Raw genomic sequence first — 22,838 nt, 5'->3', positions numbered from 1 at the left:
AATTTTAAGGTAGAAATACTACATGGTGATCCTTTAAAGTTAAAAGGCATTAACCTCACACATTTCTATTGCAATCTATGTGTTTTTTTTTGTAATTCTCTTTTTTATTTTGTCATTTTAAAAATGTAAAGTGCATTGGCATGCCAAAAGTCATGAGACGGCAGTAGGTAAACTTATTATGAAATGGCATTACCTCAGGTTATAATTTGGGCACACCCACAATTAGCAATGGTGATATAAGTGGTAAAGTGTTATTGTGAAGTGTGCTCATGGCTAGGCAACATAAATTATCCGTTTGAACGAGGCATGGTACACTCTCAGGAAAAAGTATGATAGAGGTACATTATAGTACCTAAAGGTAATGTACCTTTAAATGTTCAGCAGTGGTTTTCAATAAAGTCCAGTTGTGTTCCATTAAGGTACATTGCATTCTCTTCACCAGAAGGAGAAATAACTTTTTATAAAATTTCATTATAGGACTATGTAGAAAAAACAAAAAAAACCACAAGTCATGGAATGAAAATGAGCCATAAGAAATAAAAAAAACTTAATACCTACAATTATTTTAGGATATGGTACAATTATGTTCCCTAACTAAAGGTACTGTATATGTACCCTTGAAGTGACAGTGGCAGTTTTTCTGACAGTGTAGGTGGTGACAGAAAGATGGGATATTCCATTCCCAATGTTTTGTAGGCATTTAAGTTTCCTCAATCTACAGTATAGCGTATGTACCAGGAATAGGTCATAGAACACGTAACTACTCTCAGTGAACTGCTTTATGATTGTGACCAGTGGCAAAAAGTTGTCCATGCAAGCATCCAGCAATCACAAACAGATTCAATGCAGGAGACTCCACACATACCATACAGGTCAGTACTACCTATTGCACCACCATGCCACCTTAACTGTATTAGGGGGGAAAAAAAAGTACAGCACAGTAATCTACATAAAACACTCACCGAGCTTTTCTGCAGACAGTCACAGCTGGGATCAGTCTCTTATAACCCTCCTCTGATGTGTTGTATTTATTCAGATTCAGTTCATCCAGCTCCTCCTCTGATGTCAGAAGCATACAGACTAGAACTGAACACTGTCCAGGAGAGAGCTTCACCTTTGAGAGTTTCTCTGATTTTAGATACTCAATTTCTCTGGAGAGAGACTGGTCCTTCATCTCAGACAAACACAGGAAAAGATTGATGAGTCTCTCAGAAGAAAGAGACCTGCTGGTTGTCATATAATCATCATTTTCATAGTCGTCATCATCACCATCACAAACTTCATCTCCAAATTCATAATCTTCAGCTTCATCTCCTTTGATTAATCTCATGATGTACTCTCTGGTTTCCTCTGATCTACTGTGTGTTTGGGTCAGTAGACCCTGTAGGAGACTCTGATTGGACTCCAGCGAGAGTCCCAGCAGGAACCGGAGGAACAGATCCAGGTGTCCATCCTGACTCTCTACAGCTTTATCCACTGCTCCCTTTAGAAGATCATCCAGAAAAACAGGCCCAGACCACCCCCCACACCATGGTGTAAAATATTGTAGTGTCTCCATTATGTTGTTCTCATAGCAGTGAAACACAAAGACAGCAGCCAGGAACTCCTGAAAACTCAGATGAACAAAGCAGTAGACCTTCCTCTGGTGGATCACACACTCCTCCCTAAAGATCTCAGTGAAGATCCCAGAATACACTGAGGCCTCAGTGACATCAATGCTGTTCTCTCTCAGGTCCTCTTCATAGAACATCACATTGCCCTTCAGCAGCTGTGTGAAAGCTAGTTCAGCCAGTTTCAGAAGCTCTGTTCTGTTGGACTCCAGCAGTTTCTCTGGGTCTCTCTCATTTTTCTCCTCATACTTCTCCTTCTCCATGTTTGTCTGAGTGAGCAGGAAGTATGAGTACATTCCAGTCAGAGTTTTAGGGATTTGTTTTTTGCGCTGTTTGATAATTCTCTGAAGAACAGTGGCTGAGATCCAACAGAAGACGGGAATGTGGCACATGATGTGGAGGCTCCTCACTGTCTTAATGTGGGAGATGATCTTCTGGGCTTGGTCTTGGTCCATGATTCTCTTCCTGAAGTACTCCTCCTTCTGGGGGTCGGTGAATCCCTGAATCTCTGTCAAACGGTGAATGTACTGAGGAGGTATCTGATTTGCTGCTGCTGGTCGGGAGGTGATCCAGATTGAAGCAGAGGGAAGCAGATCTCCTCTGATGAGGTTTGTCATTAACACACTCACTGAAGATGTCACTGTGATGTCAGACACTTTCTCCCACTGTTTAAAGTCCAGAGGAACTTTGCTTTCATCCAGGCCATCAAATATAAACACAGCTCTGAGCTGGTCATTTATCTCTGGGTCCAGATCTCTGAGCTCAGGATGGAAGGCACACAGAAGTCCATGAAGACTGTACTGATCATCTTTAATCAAGTTCAGCTCCCGGAACGGAAGCACAAACATGAGATCTACCTCCTGATTGGCTGTTCCTTCAGCCCAGTCCACAATGAACTTCTGCACAGAGACAGTTTTTCCAATTCCAGCGATGCCTTTAGTAAGAACTCTTCTGATCTCCGGCTCTCCTGCTCCTTTATCCTCTCTGAGTCTGAGATCTTCAGCTTTCACTCCTCCATCAGGACCTTGTAGAGGTTTAAATATGTCTGAGCAGTGGATTGGAGTGTCCTCCTGGTGTTTCCTGGGTGTTTTCTCCATCTGTAAAACCTCATGTTCTTCATTCACTCCTTCAATCTCTCCCTCAATGATGTAGAGCTGAGTGTAAACTCTGTTCAGGAGGATTTTATTCTCTGGGGTTCTGATTCCCTCAAATAAGTTCTCGTACTTGTTCTTCATCCTGGTTCTGTGTGTGTGTAAAACCTCCTCCACTGCTGAGTAAGAATCCTGCTGTAGATCTCTAGGTCCCTCCTCCACAGTCAGAGCCTGTAGAGCTTCTTCTGAGGAGTGTTGCCTGTTAAGGTTCAAACACAGAAAATACCCTATATGTTTAGTATACAGTACTTTTAGAATGAGTGTGTTTTAAAGTAAGAGCTGTATTTCCAACGAGTATGCACCCACAGTGCTTTGCCTCTTCTCCCTTCCTTAATGATTTAGATTCTAATTTTAGGGACTTTTCAGACCTTCTAGCGAGTTATTTAATAAACAAAATCCCGACTAGCACCAAGCTACTTTTTGTAGAAGATAATCGCACAGTCAGTCCACACAGCAGCTCACACAGATCAGAATGAGCTTCAAATGTGCAAAGACACACATATGCTTCTTTTATGTTGAACTTATTCCTTTTTCTGGACTCCTGAACTGAGATCACATAACTGTCTTATGAATGTATGACAAGGGGCAGAAGACGGGATTGGACCCAGAAACGGTGAAATATCACGTGTGGCATCACACTTAACAAGTCGATATTTTAGGTTTTTGCCATGGTATCATTTCAGTATCTGTATTCAGGTATTTAGGCAGGTATCACATCGAAAGTCCTAATTTTGGTATTGTGACAACACTAACCTGCAGGACACTGAATGAGGACAGAACCAGGCCAGTGAGTGGGTGGACTCCCTCAATAGGTCCACCCCATCACCATGGCAACGTAAGCAAGAGCATATCAAACTATACTCTTTCTTATGTGAAATGTGTCCATATAAGTGGACCAAACAAAGTGAGCACTCGTCCATAAATTCACAACACCCCTCTGGATAACAATTATACTTTACTTTTCTGGCAGTGAGGAAACAAGACATTGACTAAGGCCTTAGAGAACTACTTGGTAAATTGCTTTATTTTATGTAACAGTGTCATAATCTTTGCCTCTTCTGCCGTATACCTGTACTTCATCATGTTGTGATCAAGAGATCCGTTCTGTTTCCCTGCCAGCTCTATTCCTAGCCACATCCCAGAATTGTGAGCCCTGAGCATTCACAGGTATTTCCTTTCAAGCTTCTCTACACTACCCCAGGATTTGTCTTCCAAATCATGCCACAGGAAGTGAGTGGTGAAGCTACAAGAGGACCATTTGAGATCTCCATTCTGGGCTCCCATTCATTTCAAGGTGTCTCTGAACCAATAATAAAAGGCATTTCCTAGACTTTTCAAAATACGACACGGCCCACGTTCTCTTCTACAGAGAATGGACTTTTTGTCATTTGATCCATAAACTTCACAAACTCTTCATAGTTTAAATTCTTCATAGTTTATCCACAGCAGTGCTAAAAATGATGTGATAAAGCTGTGACCCAAACCACTGTGCTGTAAACTTTGAAGAAGGAGCTCAGCATAATTCAGAAGTGCAGAGAATGGCTCAGTGCTGTTCAAAATGATTTGACAGGTTAGATCGTGGTGAAAATTCTATATTTATTTTTCACACCTGTAAAACATCTGTTCATGATGTAATGAAACTGATTATATGATGTCTGCTCCTGTTAATTTTATAAATTATTTTAAGTCTTATTTCCAATATACTTTGATTGACTTGTAATCATGCCTTTTATGTGACATTCAAATGTTCAAATCCATCTGGTTCTTCAGGTTTTTTTAAAATTTTTTATTTAATTTAATAGTAATTAATGTCAAGTTTAATGCCTACCTTATTTGTAAAAGAAACATGCTAAATGCAGTGAGAATGAAGACAATGTCATTGCAGGAATAAGCCAAAAGGAGAAATACAATTCATGATATAAACTATAATTTACATTATTGCATATAATTAGAGTTTTAGAATGTATATTATACACAGTTTATGTCAAGAACTGAAATAACAGAACAGAAAAAAAAAATTCTACAGAAATATTCTACAGTATTCCTCATTAAAAACAGCAGAATCACTGGATCCAGTTTATACATACTGTCAGTGACATAAGCAGTAATTGTCACTTATTTTGTTGTGTTCTTTGTCGAAGGTGTTTATTCCTGCTCAGTGTACTCCAATGTGTTTGTGCCTATTAAAGACATACCTTCTCTGTTAATGCTTCTGCCCTTGCCTGACACATGGGAACAGGCAAGAAGGCTGGATGAGGATATGAGATGTTTAATTAGAGTCCATGGCAAAAAGGGCAAAGATACCTGACTAGAAATAAATAATAAATTCAGAGCAAAGACAAAAATCTGAGAGGTCAGTCTACATATTAACATCAAAAAACACAATTACAAACATAATGCAAAGCAACCACAGAACAGAGGCAAAAGGTCTTACACACACACATGCGAACACACACAAGGTATGGAAAAAGGAACACCTGGGATAGGTAACTATGGCTACAAACCAATCTCAGGTGCAACATGAACAGGGTGGGGCAATGGAGAAGCAAAGCGGGAGTTATGATCAAAACAAAATAAATGATAGAAGCTCATGGGATGTTTGTAAACAGAATGGAAAACAGACAAATGCAAAACAGGGGCCGTAAACCAGAAAACAAAACAAGGCAGTATGTGCTTGTTTTTAATAACGTTAAAAACCTCATTTTTAAATTGTTAATTCCTCGTATGACCATTTTGGTTTAAACGAATTACTAAAATGTAATTTCAATACAGTATTTCAGTTTTGTAACTTGATATCTACAAAAAATGATCATCCATCTTTCCATGATCATAATAAGGGCTGGTCACTAATTATTTATATATATATATATATATTTATTATATTTATATATATATATATTTTTTTTTTTTTCATTCATTCATTATCTGTAACCACTTATCCAATTCAGGTGGGTCCAGAGCCTACCTGGAATCATTGGGCACAAGGCGGGGAATACAGCCTGGAGGGGGCACCAGTCCTTCACAGGGCAACACAGACACACATTCACACCTACGGACACTTTGGAGTCACCAATCCACCTACCAATGTGTGTTTTTGGACCGTGGGAGGAAACCGGATCACCCAGAGGAAACCCACGCGGACACGGGGAGAACACACCAACTCCTCACAGACATGGAATCGAACCCACAACCTCCAGGCCCCTGGAGCTGTGTGACTGTGACACTACCTGCTGCACCACCGTGCCACCCTAATATATATATATATATATATATATATATATATATATATATATATATATATATGCACACATTCTCTGAGCGGTGCAACACCAAGAAGTCCCTGCTACAGTCCACCCGCTCAAGTTCACCCACGGAGAGGATTGCAATGGGGGTCATTATATGCTGGTAACAATGCATTATTTCACCAAGTGCCCCGAGGCCTATGCCATCCCTATGCCAAGTATGCAGAGTTCTTTTGCAGGTTTAAAGTTCCAGAGGAGCTTCACAGTGACCAGGAACACAACTTCAGTGGTCATGTCTGTGGCATGCCACTGGCTGGGTGCACAACACTGCTGGGCCCTCAAAAAGTTGGCCTTGTGGAACGACTCAGCCACACACTTATTGCCCTGATGTCCATTGCCACAGCACCAACGACACTGGGACCACCATCTGTGTCTTGTTCTGCTCACGTGCCAGTCTGCGGTGCAGGAGTCCACCAGGTTCATGCCAGCTCTGCTGATGTTTGGCAGGGAGCTTAGAATGACTGTGGCACTGTTTTTCAGGCCCATACCTGTTGCTACCATCTACCAGACTGGCTACCTGGCCCAGCAGGATGCCAAAGGGGGGGATTTTAGATCATCAGGACCATTTCACAGCATATGGCCCATGGGCAGAAGAGAATGGGGAGCTCATGGAGTGACTCTCATCATGCTCGGTGGGCTTTATTGTTAGTTTGGGTTGCTTTGGGGTAATTTAACAGGTATTTAGGGTGGGGGATATTTGTAGTTGTGTGTTTGTTCTACTGTGTGTGTAGAGGTCTCCACTGGCATTATTCACCCTCCAGAGTTGTGTTGTTGTTCACTCGCTTCTTTCTGAATATTACCCTTGTAAAAAAAAAAGCACTAAATATGCAGTTATCCCCAGTTTCATTACTTCTCCCCCGAGCATGGCACTGTGTTCTAGTTTTAGTTGACAAAAAGCACAGTATGTCTGTATGTGTTACTTTTCTAGTCTTGTTGCTTATGGTCAGTGGTAACTATTCTCCGTGACCACTGGGATCATAAACGCTTATTACACTAGAATGGTGTAATATGGGACATATATTCACTTGTGGCTCAAAAACAGGGAATAAGATAGCGTTCTGTTGTTCAGAATTCCACACACACACACACACACACACACACACATATATGTCCTCACAGTGGGTTCGATTCTGAATTTTCCCATTTTCAGCACTGGAGAATGTGAGGTTCAGAAACTACAAATGTCCATTAACTGTCATAAATTATTGAAGTTTGTGAGTGTTCATGGGGCTAAAAATCTAGTTGTTTTTATGCAGTGTTATTTGAAATAACTCACACTTGTTCAAAGGCTTCATTTCTCAACCAGTCACTCTTCATAGACTCACAGCTGGGCTCTCTTCCATGGCTGAATGCAGGAGGAATCCCCATGGAAACGTCACTCTTCAAAGACACGCAACTGGGGTCTCTTGCATGGCTGAATGCAGGAGGAATCCCCATGGACACGTCACTCTTCAAAGACACACAGCTGTGTCCTGGAGAAGCAGCACATTGTGTCTTCTGTCTGACAACAAAACAAAAACACATTACCCAATGCTTTTCTATTTCAGCTCATTTTACTGAATAAGAAGCAGGGTGTATTAAGCTAGATACATGATGATTGCCATTCATAAAGCTACTAATGTATATATAAATTAGAGCTTGCCATAAAGCTAAAACTACATATATAAGATTGCCTCTCACAAAGCAAGGTTTATAAAGCTATAAATGTATATAAGGTATATAAAGCTGTAAAAATCCAACAAGTAATGACTGTAGGTGCCAGACAAATGGGACATTGTTTCCAAGATTGTGCAGATATTTAACTTTCCTTGATCCCTTTTTGTGCCTTTTTAACACTGGCTCAGTCATGTGTTCACCAGCTAATGTTCACTTTGGTGTAGACTTGGTGATGGTAAGTAGATCATTTGGTATCTAATGTAGTTGCAAGAGTGCTGTAAGGTGATTGTTATGGGTAGAGCTCTGCACAAGGCTGATCATGGGTCCCATGGGATCTGTAAAAAGTAATTTTCAGGTAGGACACAATGTGCAGCAGTGCAGTAAAAGCAGGCACACAGCCAAATATTTGCAGGCCAGGGTACAATTACTCGCTGGGAGAGGTGGGTTTGGGTGGTCTGGTTATTAACTGCTTGTGGAAGCAGGCAAGAAAAAAATCTGTTGCAGACTTCAATAAAAACCCTGTCATTTGTGTTCCCTTTTGGCATAAAAAGCAGTGCAGTTTCCACTGAAAATGACTTAAGCAATAAATCTATTTGAATTTGCGTTCCTGCCTTGCACCGAGTGATTCTGAGTAGTCTCTGGATTGAAAACTCCTTTCTAACTATATATCTGACAGCCAGGTAGAGAATCATGGTTTGTCATGCCACAAAACACATTTCCACTGCTCCAGAGTCCAGCGGAGTCACGGCATCAAAGGCTTGGTATCGTGCTTTGTGATGTAAGGCTTGCATGTAGCAGCCCAGCTGTGGAAACCCATGTCATTAAGATATCTTTCTTTTGCTGATATTAATGCCAGAGGATTTTGGAAACAGTTTCTGTGTCAGCAGATCACTGGCAACTTTTAGGCACTGTGTACATCAGCACTCTGTGACCTCACACTGTAACTTGGTGGCTGCATTGCAGTGACTCCTAAATACTCTCATTTTTAATAATACCATTGATTGTGGCATAAAGTAATTTCACAAACTGCCTTGGTTCAGTGGTGGCATCCTGTAATAGTGCAACATTTAAATTCAATGAGATTTTTAGAATATCCCATACCTTCCCAATTGTTTATATAATATATATTATATATAAGGCAGACTGCATGGCTAGATGCCTGATTATATTGACCAGTTGCAATGGGACTAAATGGAACACCTGAAGTGAATACTTAGATAGTGTGTGCCAATATGTTTGTCTACAAAATGTATTTGCACATGCAGCACAAGTCTCATCATCTCAACAGTGAGTTGTTATCACATGATTCCAAGGGTGTCAAGGTTTCAATACATTGAATGTTCTTTGTGTATATGCCATTTAATATATTATTATTATTAGTTGTAGTAGTAGTTGTAGTAGTAGTAAGGTTTTAATGATTTTTTTTAACCTGTACAAAGAAAATGTTTTGACCCACATTTCCACTACAATTAACTTATAATCAAATTGTCAGAAAAAGTTGTATTTCAAACTGTAAAATACACCATTCCTGCCCAATAAGACCCAATCTGTCCCTGTATGCCAGATCAGAGGAAGAGTGTCTATCTCCAAAACAGTTGGTTAATTGGCAAGCAAATATAAAAAGAAAATAAAAATACAAGTAATACATTGATTAATATGAATTGCACATTACTTGACAATAAACCACTAATAAATTAATATACTGTCAGCATTTGGTTTTATCCTGTTTTACATTTAATTATTGTGTATTTTGTTGTTTTTCTAGAGTTGAAGTCCAAACAGTTTCGCTCTGAATTAGCTCTAAAGGAGAGTTACTCACTTTTGGTCAGAGGTTCCTCCTCCACTGCTGGAGTTCTTAAGTTCCATTGTAGTGTTTTTACTGTTCAAACACAGGTGGACCCCTCTCTGTTTAGTCAAAAGAATACAAAAAAATAATTAATGAGACTGGACAAACTGAAGATACTTCAAATTAAATACAATTATTTGAGGTGAATCTAATCTTTTTACACTAATAGGCACAAGCAAAATCATCATTACACCCTTTACTCAACTGAAACCTAACAACCCCCTGCATTAATTCAATACAATAAGCAGTCTTTATTAAGTTATATCATGCAGTGTCAAGAAAAGTGACATACACTTCTTTAGTTTCTTAAAACAGTGTATGAACTCCATAGAATAAACCTGAAATGGGACCCAAAGGAGCAGCTGAACATAATATCATCAGACTCAATCACTCAGACTAGCCAATTATGGGCTAGAAGAATATAAATTCCTGCTCCAATGGTGAATGTGATCCAGAAATTCTACCATCATGGTTATGTAGCTGAATGATATCAAATCCTCACAGGTTCAAAATCTAGCATAACATCTGTGAAAAGACTGACTGCAGTAAAGTGGAACATTCATTATCTGTAACTGCTTATCCAATTCAGGGTTGCGGTGGGTCCAGAGCCTACCTGGAATCATTGGGCGCAAGGCGGGAATACACCCATGGAGTCCTTCACAGGGCAACACAGACACACATTCACTCGGAGCACCCGGAGGAAACCCACGCGGACATGGGGAGAACACACCCACTCCTCACAGTCACCCGGAGCGGGAATCGAACCCACAACCTCCAGGTCCCTGGAGCTGTGTGACTGCGACACTACGTGCTGCCTTAAAATGGAACACTACAATGTAGTGTCCTTAATTTCAGAAGAAACACCGAAGGTGGAGTCCATATACTTTTGGTCAAAGAGTGTGTAACACAAAGCCTGTGTTCAGTTTAAGTTCAGACTTCCAGATGTAAGTTGACGCTTCAGTAAATTTCACAAAGGTTGATTCACAAACTGCATAAACAACAGATTTATTTTAAATTATTATTATCCGGTTTATTAGTAGAAATTGGGAACACATGCACATTTCTTTACAATTATCATATCATTACCATAGTACAAGCCCATGAATTACATATGGCCACCATATAAGGAAGCCCTTCATCACCCTCTCACTGCCATTTTCTCCCTGAAGCATTAAACCTTAATCTCTGAGTTTAGTGTAATATCTGGAAACACTCCGTGCTACATTATTATTATTTTAATCTCCACTCCATCGTTCTACATTTCCCTTAAGTATAAACTCACCGTGTGAACAGCGCTGCTTTGGTGGAAATCTCTTTGCCTCGTCTGCTAAAGCTCAGCCTCTCCTCTTCTCTCCTCACCACTTTACTTTTGTTTCTGATTCAGGAAGTAGAGTCAGGTATGGCACATGTGACCTTCTCATAAAAACGATAGAGGGTGATGTACTGTAGCTTAATCTTAGCCCAGTGCACACACTAATAGAACTGGTATAACAGCTTTCAGTCTCAAAATATATTTTGGCAGAGAATAATCAGGGATGTTGAGATACAGCCATACTGCCAAAAGAGACCTTTAAGTTTCCATGCACAACACAAAGTAAACAGGGGGAAAAGACTGAGACAGAGGAATATGTGGCTTGTGTCTGTAGTCTCTTACACACTACAAAAACACAGGAGTGAAATAAGATGATTACTGAAACTTGTGTATGATCTGTGTGTGAATAACTCACTCAGATTTAGACACGAGAGCAGAGTCTTCCATTTGATCCTATGATGAAAATTGTTTATTTTCTGCCCGTTATACACACCAAACACCAAATATTTGAAAAAATATATTTCTAGCATCACTTTACAATTTTGGCCATCAAAAGCATAATATTGGTTTCCCTACTAATGAGGTGTGCCTGAGGGTATATGAAGACCACATTCCCCAACATTTCCAACAAACATGAATAATTATGTTTTCTGAAAACAAAGACTGGTGTATCAAGCTCACACTTGTTTGCATTTTAACAAGGCTCCATTTCAGTACTGCTTTGTGGAATACCCCACGTCAGCATAACCCTCTATAATGTTTAATCTTTTATAATCAAATTATTTAATCTTGCTGAAAAGTGATGATTCAAACATTTATTACATAAGCTTAATTAAAACATTCAAAAATGTAAAATAATGTATAAGGGACCAATCAATTCACATTAACACGAACTGGCTCAACAGGGGCCCTGTGCTTATGAACATCCAGTGACCATCCATTAAGTGTACAACAACATCTGCCTCATGTTCACTGACCTGCAAAGTTATAATAAAAAACAACGAAAACAAGAAGACAAATATAAAATAAACAAAACATTTTGTCAATTTTTACACTCTAGTAATACAAAGTGTGCATTTGACAGTACTTGGTCCATTTATCCTTAATCTGAACTGGAAGTACATGGCCATTTGAGCAATATCTATATTAAAACAACATCTGTATTCCAACCTATTAACTAACATCAATAAAATAAAACCTGTTTTTTACCAGTGCAGTGCTTGGTGCTGGTACTAGTTTTCAGGCACATCAGTGTTATCAGTTACCCATAATCACTGCATAAGATTGGTTTTTTTATGCCTCAGTGTCAGGTACAGGTCTTTGCTCTCACTTGTGTCTTTGGGAGGATGCAAATCACTATGCAGCGCAGATCTTGTCACAAGGATAGATGCGCTTGTGACACATTATATTTTAGATTATTTAAATATATTTTATTATTTTACTTTATATTAAAATAAATTATATGTAAAAATATCAAGCAGAAGCACAACTGAATCCAATTGGAGTCAGTCTTAAAATCAGTTGATGAGGTGAGCCCATGTTTGGTTGGAATGGAAATGTAGCTACACCAGCCTTTCAGCTCATTAAAGGAGCAACCATTGCTTAAAATGATTTCAATTACAGTTAGGTACACATGGCTTGTATAATCAAAAATATGTAATGCTCTGTACCTAATCCCATGGAAAATTTCCTAATTTATTAATATAAATGTTGAAAGAAGATTTTCTCTGGAATTTCTATTGCATTGCGGCCATAGCCCTAATCTTAACTGAAGTAGATTCACTTTGGTGTGAAGCTACTAGTTCTTCTCGCTCACTTCATATCTGTGGTGCTGAACTTTTAAAATGGAAGTCCAAGTTTCCTAATGGGAAACATTAGTTCCTATATTTTCCCATTTCCCTGTAGCCTGTCTCTCTTCTCTTCTGTTCTCTCCAAGCTGAGTGTCTCTTGCTGAACTTCATTTCTCCCATCTCTATTCTGTTCCCTCTCAGCACTACACTGCTTCTCTAATCTGGGTTCGGCACTCCTTATTCCACTCTCTTAACTTTATTCACTGAGTGTTCTATTGAAATGCTTAAGTGCCAGTGGTTTAAACCGGTCATTTTGACCCACAGCTTAAAGGTCTGACTGGTCCTGAGGGTGGGAAAATCCCTCCCTGGTTCTAATCTAATTTCAAAGGTCTTTTCAGACTAGAACCTCCCTGAAGTAGTGACATCACATATAATTTATGACATTTGACAAGACAAAGACTTTAGGAATGAAAGGCTAAAACTGTTACCTCTCTGAATCATGCCTTTGCAATTATTATCAAAAAAATGTTGCTCATGCAATCTTCCTACAGGAGTTTCTCACACGAGTGTATTTATTTCACAATTGCTTAGAACAAGTTGATTACATTTGAGTGGGATTAATTAAGATGCAATATAAGTAAGCTGACCATTAAGTGAGTCTCTTGTTCCTTCTTCAAATTCCATTGAAGGAGCAGAGTTTGTTGAAAATAAGCATGAAGGTTTCTTTTTATGATTCCTCTCTCCACACTAGAAGTGTAACCTGAAATTCTGATCTGGGCTCGGGGGAGAAAGGAGTGATCAAAGAGGTCACTTATAGTGACCAGGCTAAGTTTCTAAAGAGTAAAGTCTCAAGAATCAATAATTTTTTAAGAACAATTACATTATATACATCATCATATTCATATACATTCATCATATTGCACTACAATTCATCATACATTCCACACTCTAGCTAAGGCCATTATATTTATTATATTAAAATAATAATTTATTTTAAAAAATAATAATAAAAAACTGCTGATTTGGGTGCTCATGGGAAGGTTGTATATTCCAGGTGGTGGTTAAGTAGAAAAATTCTTGGCTTAAGATCCACCCACTGTATATGTCCCTAAAAACGTCCCCAAATATTGACTTATCATTAAATAACAACTAAACGCTTTGTGATTAGTAACAAATCTGATCACAATATCGGACTTGTATCCACACATAACACACAGTTTCCAACATCACTCGAACTTTCTCATGTCAGTGTCAGTCTATTGAGTTGGACTGCTCACTTGTGGCGCATTCTTAACACCTCACTCCTCAAAAAAAATTTAAATAAAAATAATTCCCCCTGGTCTGGTGGGGTATAAGGAAAAAATGCTAGCTCCTTGTTCCTTAATCCCCCCACCCCACTTGGGTTTAATAAAATGTGGCATGTGGAAGGAAAACGTATTATGTTGTTGATGGCTAAAAATGTACAGGTGAATTATTATTTGTATTTGTTTTTAGTGTGTATAACAGGCAGAAAAAAAAGAATGTAGAACTTAGTGTTAGTACCATGCATTAAATGTTTTTATTCAGCTTGACATTCAGGGCACGTAACAGATAAAATGAACAGGTCAAAAGAGAGCCGTCTGTTTGTTGTATCAAATTATTTATCAGTGATTGTGTGAGGAGTCTGGTGTGTTCTTCCCTTGTCTTTGTGCAATTTCCTCCCACAGTTCAAAACCACACGTTGGTAGGTGAATGTGCTACACAACAGTGTCTATAAAAATTAATGCTGTCATCGTTAACATGTTAATACATGATTAATGTGGAAACTTTAACACATAACCATGGTGTGAGTGTCTGTCTGCTGAGGTGTCTACTTGTCAAGTGAAATTAATACATGACAACAACACTCCCATAAATATGACAACAACTAGCCCTAAATATTCAATAATTCAATAACTGGCCTGCGGACCTGCACTCATTTTCAGAGCTTGTGTGTTTAGAGCATACATTCACTGTAGCCATCCCCCTAGCTTTACCTCAGTTACATCAAGTGATTATAGTCTGCAGCCTGACAAGCTCCCTCTGCTGCTGCAAGAGGGTAATGTAAACGGGTAATGCAGTTTGAGTCTGCTGTTATTCAAGGTATCGTGGCATTGGTCGATGCGTTTAATCGCAAAAAAGTCATATCGTGATAACAATAAAAATACGATTAATCGTGCAACATCCCATTTCACTTATAAATAAGCAATATCCACTATCCCATCTCCCATCCTAGGTCAGGCAAACACATGGCCAACAAAGAGGCTATTTCATGTTGCTTTGTGAATGTAATTTACAAAATTCATTCTCTGTGTGTGGGACATTGTGTGTGGGTGTCCATGTGGGGATGTGAACATAAGGTGCTATTCGTCATTAAGGTCATAGTCAAGTTGAAGAACACTTCATGGAAAAGAATTGCCCAAGGAAAATTTGCTGGAAATTTTGTCTGGTGTCCTTCACTAATAACCTTAGGGGGTGAAGTTTTGACGCATGCAGCCCCAGTAAACAATGAACGTCCATGGACTTTCAAAATACGTCTAAAAGTAGTCTGTACGTCAAGGACATATTTTAAAAATCAATGGACGTCCAAATTCCATCTTAACCCAGTAAACATTTAGCCGATGATTCAACGTTGAAATAACGTAATGACTGCCGTCTAATCAACGTTGGTGACCAATCAATAACGTCAGTGGACGTCCAAAATGCATTTTATACAAGTAATTTATTTCGGGACCAATTAATAACGTCAATGGACGTCCAAAATACTAGTAGTCGTCTTTTCAATGTCTGTGTCTGGACGTCTTTTCAACTTTCATTTTCAACCTTAAGAGAACGTTGATTAGACGGCAGTCATTACGTTATTTCAACGTTGAATCAATGGCTAAATGTTTACTGGGGCTCTTTTACAGCTCTCCTGTGCTTCCACCAAAAGAGTTAAACCTTAGCTTAACTGTTAACTCTGAGCTGTTTTTACAGACGTCTCCACAATAATGTGAATTAAAAGCTGTAGTTTAGCACTCAACATAAACAGCTAGGAAAAATTCCACAATGATTGCATCTCTTCCTGTGTGTACAAACACAAGACACCGTCACATCACTTCACAGGGGAGAGAATCTGACCTGACCCTGAGCTCAGGGTTACCAGATTCGTGAAGGATATGTTTTATCCTGTATCCTTGTTCTGTTTTGGGTTAGTTTTTGCTTGATAAATATGACCTACATGCAGAATCACAAATGTCTCTGTTCACTCTTAAGTGCACAATGTAGATCTGATATAAAATACGTTTCTGCACCCAGAATACTGCAGTGTATGTTGGATAATGAAAACAGATTATATCAATTTTAGTAGACTGTGTGTAGTAGTTTAATTTTATAACGCGTGAAGTACACTATGTAGGGAACAGGGCACAATTTGAGATGGAGCCTGAGCCTCTGTCAACTAACAGACGCAGTTGCTGGAGTGGGGAGTATGTTACTTGCTGCTTGCTCAAACATTTGATTACTGTATGGTCCATCTGTAAGAATGCTACAGTTATTCAGTAATCTCTCTCTATTAATCCTTCTGTTGTAGATCAACATGACCGTGTGTGTGTGTGTGTGTGTGTGTGGTTCAATAAACAAACAGAAGCAATACGTCCATTAAAAATATATAACTACTGTGGGCATTTCTCGAAACAATTATGTATCAACGATGTTAGAAAACACCTTGGCAAAATAAAATTAGCCTTATCAGCTGCACCACAAATCCAGACTTCACAATCTACATTTATCAGTATCTTAATCGCAATGTGCATGAACAACATATACTCACTAGTCTTTAGATGAAGACAGTCACAGAACCTCGAAGAGTCACCAATTAAACTTAAGAACGAGTGATCACAACCCTGCACGTCTCTCATGTTGATTTTATGTGCAAGCAGTGGAACATTCTAGTCTCTCATATGAACTTCACTGAATGGCCTCTGGGGGGCACTCCTCTCATAGTGTCCATACATGGATAGATGAATACCCCAATCCTCAATGTTTGGGCTCCGTTTTAAAATGTGACACGGATAAACAGGTCTGTTTTCTTCACAGTTTCTTGAAAGAAACAATATAAATCACCCCATTTTTGTTTCAGTTGTGTGTTTGAGTAATGAGCTGTGGATTGGTCAGCGAAGCCTCATAACTTTAAGAACTGTAAAATGGTATAATTCACATTTATATAAAGGCTTTTTAAATTTTTTTTGCCAGTATTTCCAGTCAAAATGTTAATGTTAGGGCGGCACGGTGACTGGAGTTGGTGTGTTCTCCCAGTGTCTGCGTGGGTTTCCTCTAGGTGCTCCGGTTTCCTCCCACAATCCAAAATCACACATTGGTAGGTGTATGTGTGTGTGTGTGTGTGTGTGTGTGTGTGTGTGTCTGTGTTGCCCTGTGAAGGACTTGTTGCCCTGTGAAGGACTGGCACCCCCTCCAGGGTGTATTCCTGCCTTGCGCCCAATGATTCCAGGTAGGCTCTGGACCCACCGTGACCCTGAACTGGATAAGGGTTACAGATAATGAATGAATGAATGAATGATATAGTTTGAGCTTCACTAAGATAAGATTAACGTTAATGTTAGACAGAGGCTCTGTCCCAAACAACACACTATGGAGCTTTACATACTACACTACAGAGAGCACTTGCTAAGGGCAGTATATTCATTTTTACACAATATTCAGAGCAGAAGAGTACAGTTTGGGACACGGCCAGAGACTAAAACTTGCTGCATGTTTAGAGCGCATTCACACAACCTGATCTACTACTACTATACACACAACCTGAACAAATCCTACTACTATGTTACCCTAAAAGGACATTATACACAAGCTACTTTCATAACTGTAATTATCCGTCTGTTATCTGTTGTGCTCTCGTTACTGACCTCAGCCTAGAGCTGGTCAACACTAACTTTATAAACCAGACTCTGATGGTGAAGCTGATGATTGTAGCAGCTTTATATTTGAACAGGGGCCTTAACGAAGGCTGAAAGAAGACCCACCCTGTGTCTGACTCACTGCTAAAATGCATTAACCTCAGTGGCGCACATTCAAAATAAAATTTTGGGGAAGAAAAGCACATTTTTTCTCTCTCTGTGGAATCAATTTGGGGAGGGAGGGACAAATGCAGCTGTTTCCAATTTCCAATTCCCCCATCCTCTGTGGTTCCTAAGCCAATGGCGTCCTGTATCGTTTCAATGTGGAAATCGTCTTTTAGTGTTGAAAATCGATACAATTCTGTGTCTTTCAAGGATGTTTGGCAACTGTAAATGTAATGGAATAGAATGCAATCTTGTGGTTTCTCCATATTCTAGTCTGTGTTTAGAGAATTACCATTGTACTTTTCAAGCAGCTGGACCACTTTTTATCTCTTCCTACCAGGTATGTGGAACAGGAGCTGCTAACAAGGTCACCAAGCCCAAAATTTTGTAGTCTTTATTTGAGATCTAAAAGATCAGTTATCAAAGTCGGCAGACATTTTAGCTTGGTTCATCCCTTGGACAAGCTCAAAACTCCTCCCTGACAAGACAAGGTGACATGCCAGCCAAAGTCATGTAATAACAAATTATGGAAGTAAAAAACCCTATATATAAGCTGCAAACTCACGTCATTTTCATGTCGGACAAACTTGGCTCATGACGTTAACCTTGACGTGACTGCTTTGTTGGTTCTGCTGATCTACTGCCTCACGTTTGAATCAGACTCCTGATCAGCCTTCCCTGCTGCCATGTGCATCCATCCAGCCTTCGTCTTTCTTGTCTTCCTGGTTGTGTAGGTGCCTTAGGGGGCTGCATTTGAAATTACTGTGTTTTTACCTGAGCTAATTTAGAAATATTTTTGCACATTACCATTACCAGGGCACTAGTTCACCTATAGTGCCTGCCAAGATGATTGCAATTTTGAATATATTGGAACCTGCTTCCCTCAACACTGCCTTGACAGACAGCATTGCACCCATTTAGATGTGGCCACTCTCTGCTCCTCTTCCTCTGCTGCAGACTGGCCTTCCACCCAGTTCTCTGGGCACTCAACACGGTCACGCCATACCCAGACTCTAATGTTACAGCTCACGCTTTCAATTTTCAGGTACTGCTGCAGACCTTCATCCTGACCCCTCCCCTCTGCTGCTGCGCTGATCCCACCCTCCAGCTTTCCAGCTCATGCTCTCTTTTCACAAGCTGCTGTGGACCTTCATCCCAACCCACCCCCTTTGTGGCCATACCACACCCTGCCTCCTTACAGCTCGTCCTCCTTCTTTGGACCTCATCCAAATCCCCTCCCCTTCGCGGATGCACCACATCCTGCCTCTTCCTTGCGCCAGCCCCTGCCTCCAACTTCTCAGCTTGCGCTCTCTCCTCAGAAACTGCTGTGGATTCCTCCACCTTCGTGACTACACACTTCGTGTTCTCACTTCCTGTGGATCTTCGGCCCGACCTCTGCCCTTTGCGGCTACGCTGTTCCCAACTTCTACTTTTACAGTCCATGCTCCTTCCTCAGGCAATGCCATGAACCAACTTCCTGTCTGGCAATCCAGGCACCTGACCTCACCTCTTCCCTGGATGTCTTTCTCAGTTTTAATGCACCCTCTCACACGCTGCCTCTCTTCTGGCACCTGCCTTTTGCCATTGAGGCATCTCTGCCATACTTGAGTCAACTTTCGACCCTGACTCCACAATTGGTCTCCTCTGCACCATACGGATTCTGTCACTTTCAATGTCTGTTCCCATGTGACGAGCTGTCCTCTTTCTGTCTTACTGTTCCTGTGGTGCTGACAATCAGCTCTCCTTTTTGGGGCTTCTTATTGTGCTATGCCTATCATCCGTATAGAGCGCCCTTCCTTTTCTCACTTCTTCCTTCTAGTTTTCCTCTTTGCCACTGGAATGGCACCTTTATGGCATACCCGTCAACTGAGGACATCATTAATGCTGCCCCCTTTATAGTATTTGGGGGCTTTCATGGCAGCTACTTAACACCAGCCCAATCATCTCAGCCGTCTTGAGATTAACTCTGCTGATGCTTTCGTGTTATGCAATCACTACTTCTTTGTCACTGTGGCACTTTGAGGACTTGAGGAATCACCCAGTCGCACCATCTTCCTCTACTCTAACTCTTCTGTCATCATAATAATCAATAAAGGACATTCATTCATCTCAAACTAATGCTATTTCTCTACTGTCTCACATGGCTCTTAGTCATGCCCTAGTTCATTAAATTGACTCAATTCATGGACTCACTAATCCCCTTTTCACTCACCTATTCAGAATCCAGGAAACCAACCAAACCCTTGACCCATGTACCTTCCAACCTTGACCATTTTGCAACACTCAATGCCTAGCATGCCTGTAATTTCTGGGGGTTTGCCTTTTTATGCATTCTGAAGCCATGCTGAACTCCTACCCAAAAACTATCTGAATTTACCTTCTCGTTTCAACATTTATGGTCGTGGTCAATACAAGCAAATTTAAGTTATGTCATAATACCATTTTGGGAGTAGGGCCAAACTCAAACTCCACCCCTCAGCCCTATATATACCCTGCAAACTCATGTCATTTCTGTGTCTGAGACTTACTCCCACCTCCACCCCTTTTTTCTTGTGTTCATCTATCCACAAGGTTTGCCTTTATACAAATTCCAAAGCCACCCGTCAACTATAATTCAGTTCACCTTCAATCTGAGTGATCCCATGGTGGACCAACACTGCCCTACGTAGTGCCAAGAGGACTGATACATGCTCAAATTCTGGAATTCAGAAGTTGTGAGGTGGTTACAGGTGTGTGTATTATATGTTATGCAACAGATTTAAACGCGGTTACACCAGCCAGACCTAATGAGTGGAAATATATGTTTTATAATCATCCTATTACATTGTTACATTCTTAACAAGGTGATACACAATAAAGAATATTTAAGGAGACTAAGCGATACCCCTAACAGGCCCTAAATTCTACCCCTAACATGGATCTCTGATCAGCACTCAAGTTAATTAGAGCCTGCTCTGCTCAGTATCACCAATACTGGAGAATATTTCTGTTCTTGTCTGTTTATGCATTCTAAAACTCTATAATTATATGTTATAATTTAATTATAAATATAAAATATATTTTATAATTATAAAATAAATTTAATATAAAATAAAATAAATATAAAATAAAATAAATATAAAATATAAATATATAAAATAATTATTATTCTAATTATAATAAACAGTGGGTATGATAATTTGAAATAAACATTTAATGAAAATTATGCTTTAAAAAAACATAACTAAAGAACCAGAAAAAATTTAACATTTTAAGAAGGCATGATTACAAGTCAAGTTAGACATATTACAAGAATGCAAAATAAATATACACTATTCGCCCCAATTAAGAGACATAATTTTCATTGCCACAAGCCTGTCAAATAGCAGCGCTGGGCAAATCGCTATGCTTCCTGATTATACTGAGCTTCTTCTTCAAAGATTACAGCACAGTGTTTTGGTATCACAGATTTATCACATCATCTTTTTGTTGTGGAAAAATGTTTAAACTGTAAATAGTTTGTTGAGCTTATAGATCAAATGAGAGAACATTGGCAGTGTCATAATTAATCAGAAACGGTTTGGAGATACCATTAATATTGGTTAAAAAAAACCCAAAATGAATGGGTGTTAATGGAGAGCTATGGAGTGAATTGTCTTCTTCTAGCTCTGACACACACTTCTTATAGCATGCTTTGGAAGGGAAAGTTCAGGGACCTGGTTTCTTCATATGTGACACGGATGTGTCATTTGTGTGGCGTGAACAGCACAAATCATATTAGACTGACTTTTTTAAAATCAGATTTGGGTCACATTCATGGAAATGGCCTGGTCAAAGCATTCTGGTTTTGTAAAAAATATTGGGAAACCAAAATCTTCTTAATCCAGGTTCCTGTCTCACATTTATGAGAAAATATATCTTCTGGGATTTTTTTTATTGTGTTTTAAAAAGACAAACAAGAGACTAGCTTCCTTTTTACTAGTTCTATATCAATTGTATTCATGTCAGTATAAAGCTGTATAAATGTGGATCATAGAGATATTAAACTCATGTCAGTGCTTGTCTTATTCTCTTTGGCGACATCATGTTTGTGAGAGACCCGGGAAATTTTCACTCAGAATGAAAGAAACATCTCTTCACATTTTAATACAACATGTATTAACCTGTACGGACAGTCCAGTGTTTTGCCATGAATATCCCCAAGTAAGTGGTCAAGATTAGCTTCCAAACAGCAGATTGACTCCCTTTCAGTCTGCATTTAACTGTGAACAGCTAATGTTGCGCACCCTCTCCACAACCCTAGGAATCACAGGCTGCTATTCCAAACAAACTTAACTTTTTACCATGCACCTTTCTCTTCATATATATATAATTTTTTTCTGTAAATAAAAACAAAAAGAATCATTTGATGTGCAAATCATTTAATTCCTAGATTTAATTGAAAAAACAAGACATATTGAAATGGGACATGTAACTGGCAATATATCAGTGAAATGAATAGATTTACAAAGAGTGTCTGAGTTGCAGAGACTTTCAGAAGGCAATATAGGAAGTTCACCCCTCTGTGAAAGATAACATGGGCAAGGAGTGAAACAATTAAACAGTAATGTTTCTCAACTTAAATTTTATGAGTTTGGGGGTAATGTACAGCACATTATATCATTAACTTTTCAAGGAAACCAGAGAAATCTATATGCAAAATGCTCAAAACCTGTATTGTCTGGCTGTGGTTTTCGGGCCCTCAGGTGGCTCTGAATTAAAAACAGACATGTTTCTGTAGTGGGCGGCACGGTGGCGCAGCAGGTAGTGTCGCAGTCACACAGCTCCAGTGACCTGGAGGTTGTGGGTTCGATTCCCGCTCCGGGTGACTGTCTGTGAGGAGTTGGTGTGTTCTCCCCGTGTCCGCGTGGGTTTCCTCCGGGTGCTCCGGTTTCCTCCCACAGTCCAAAAACACACGTTGCAGGTGGATTGGCGACTCGAAAGTGTCCGTAGGTGTGAGTGTGTGAGTGAATGTGTGTGTCTGTGTTGCCCTGTGAAGGACTGGCGTCCCCTCCAGGGTGTATTCCCGCCTTGCGCCCAGTGATTCCAGGTAGGCTCTGGACCCCCCGCGACCC

The 22,838-nt window shown here is 39.8% G+C and overlaps 1 pseudogene; it reads right to left on the bottom strand.

Annotated features, from left to right (window-relative positions):
- The window catches only part of LOC136701590 (NLR family CARD domain-containing protein 3-like), a 29,707-nt pseudogene extending 17,163 nt beyond the window's left edge, over positions 1–12,544 (bottom strand).
- Between the last annotated feature and the right edge of the window lie 10,294 nt (positions 12,545–22,838).

Source organism: Hoplias malabaricus, chromosome 7 (genome assembly GCF_029633855.1).
Source record: "Hoplias malabaricus isolate fHopMal1 chromosome 7, fHopMal1.hap1, whole genome shotgun sequence".
Lineage (NCBI taxonomy): Eukaryota > Metazoa > Chordata > Actinopteri > Characiformes > Erythrinidae > Hoplias > Hoplias malabaricus.
The sequence above is the reverse complement of the archived record's forward strand: the minus strand, read 5'-3'. Positions and strand labels throughout refer to the sequence as shown.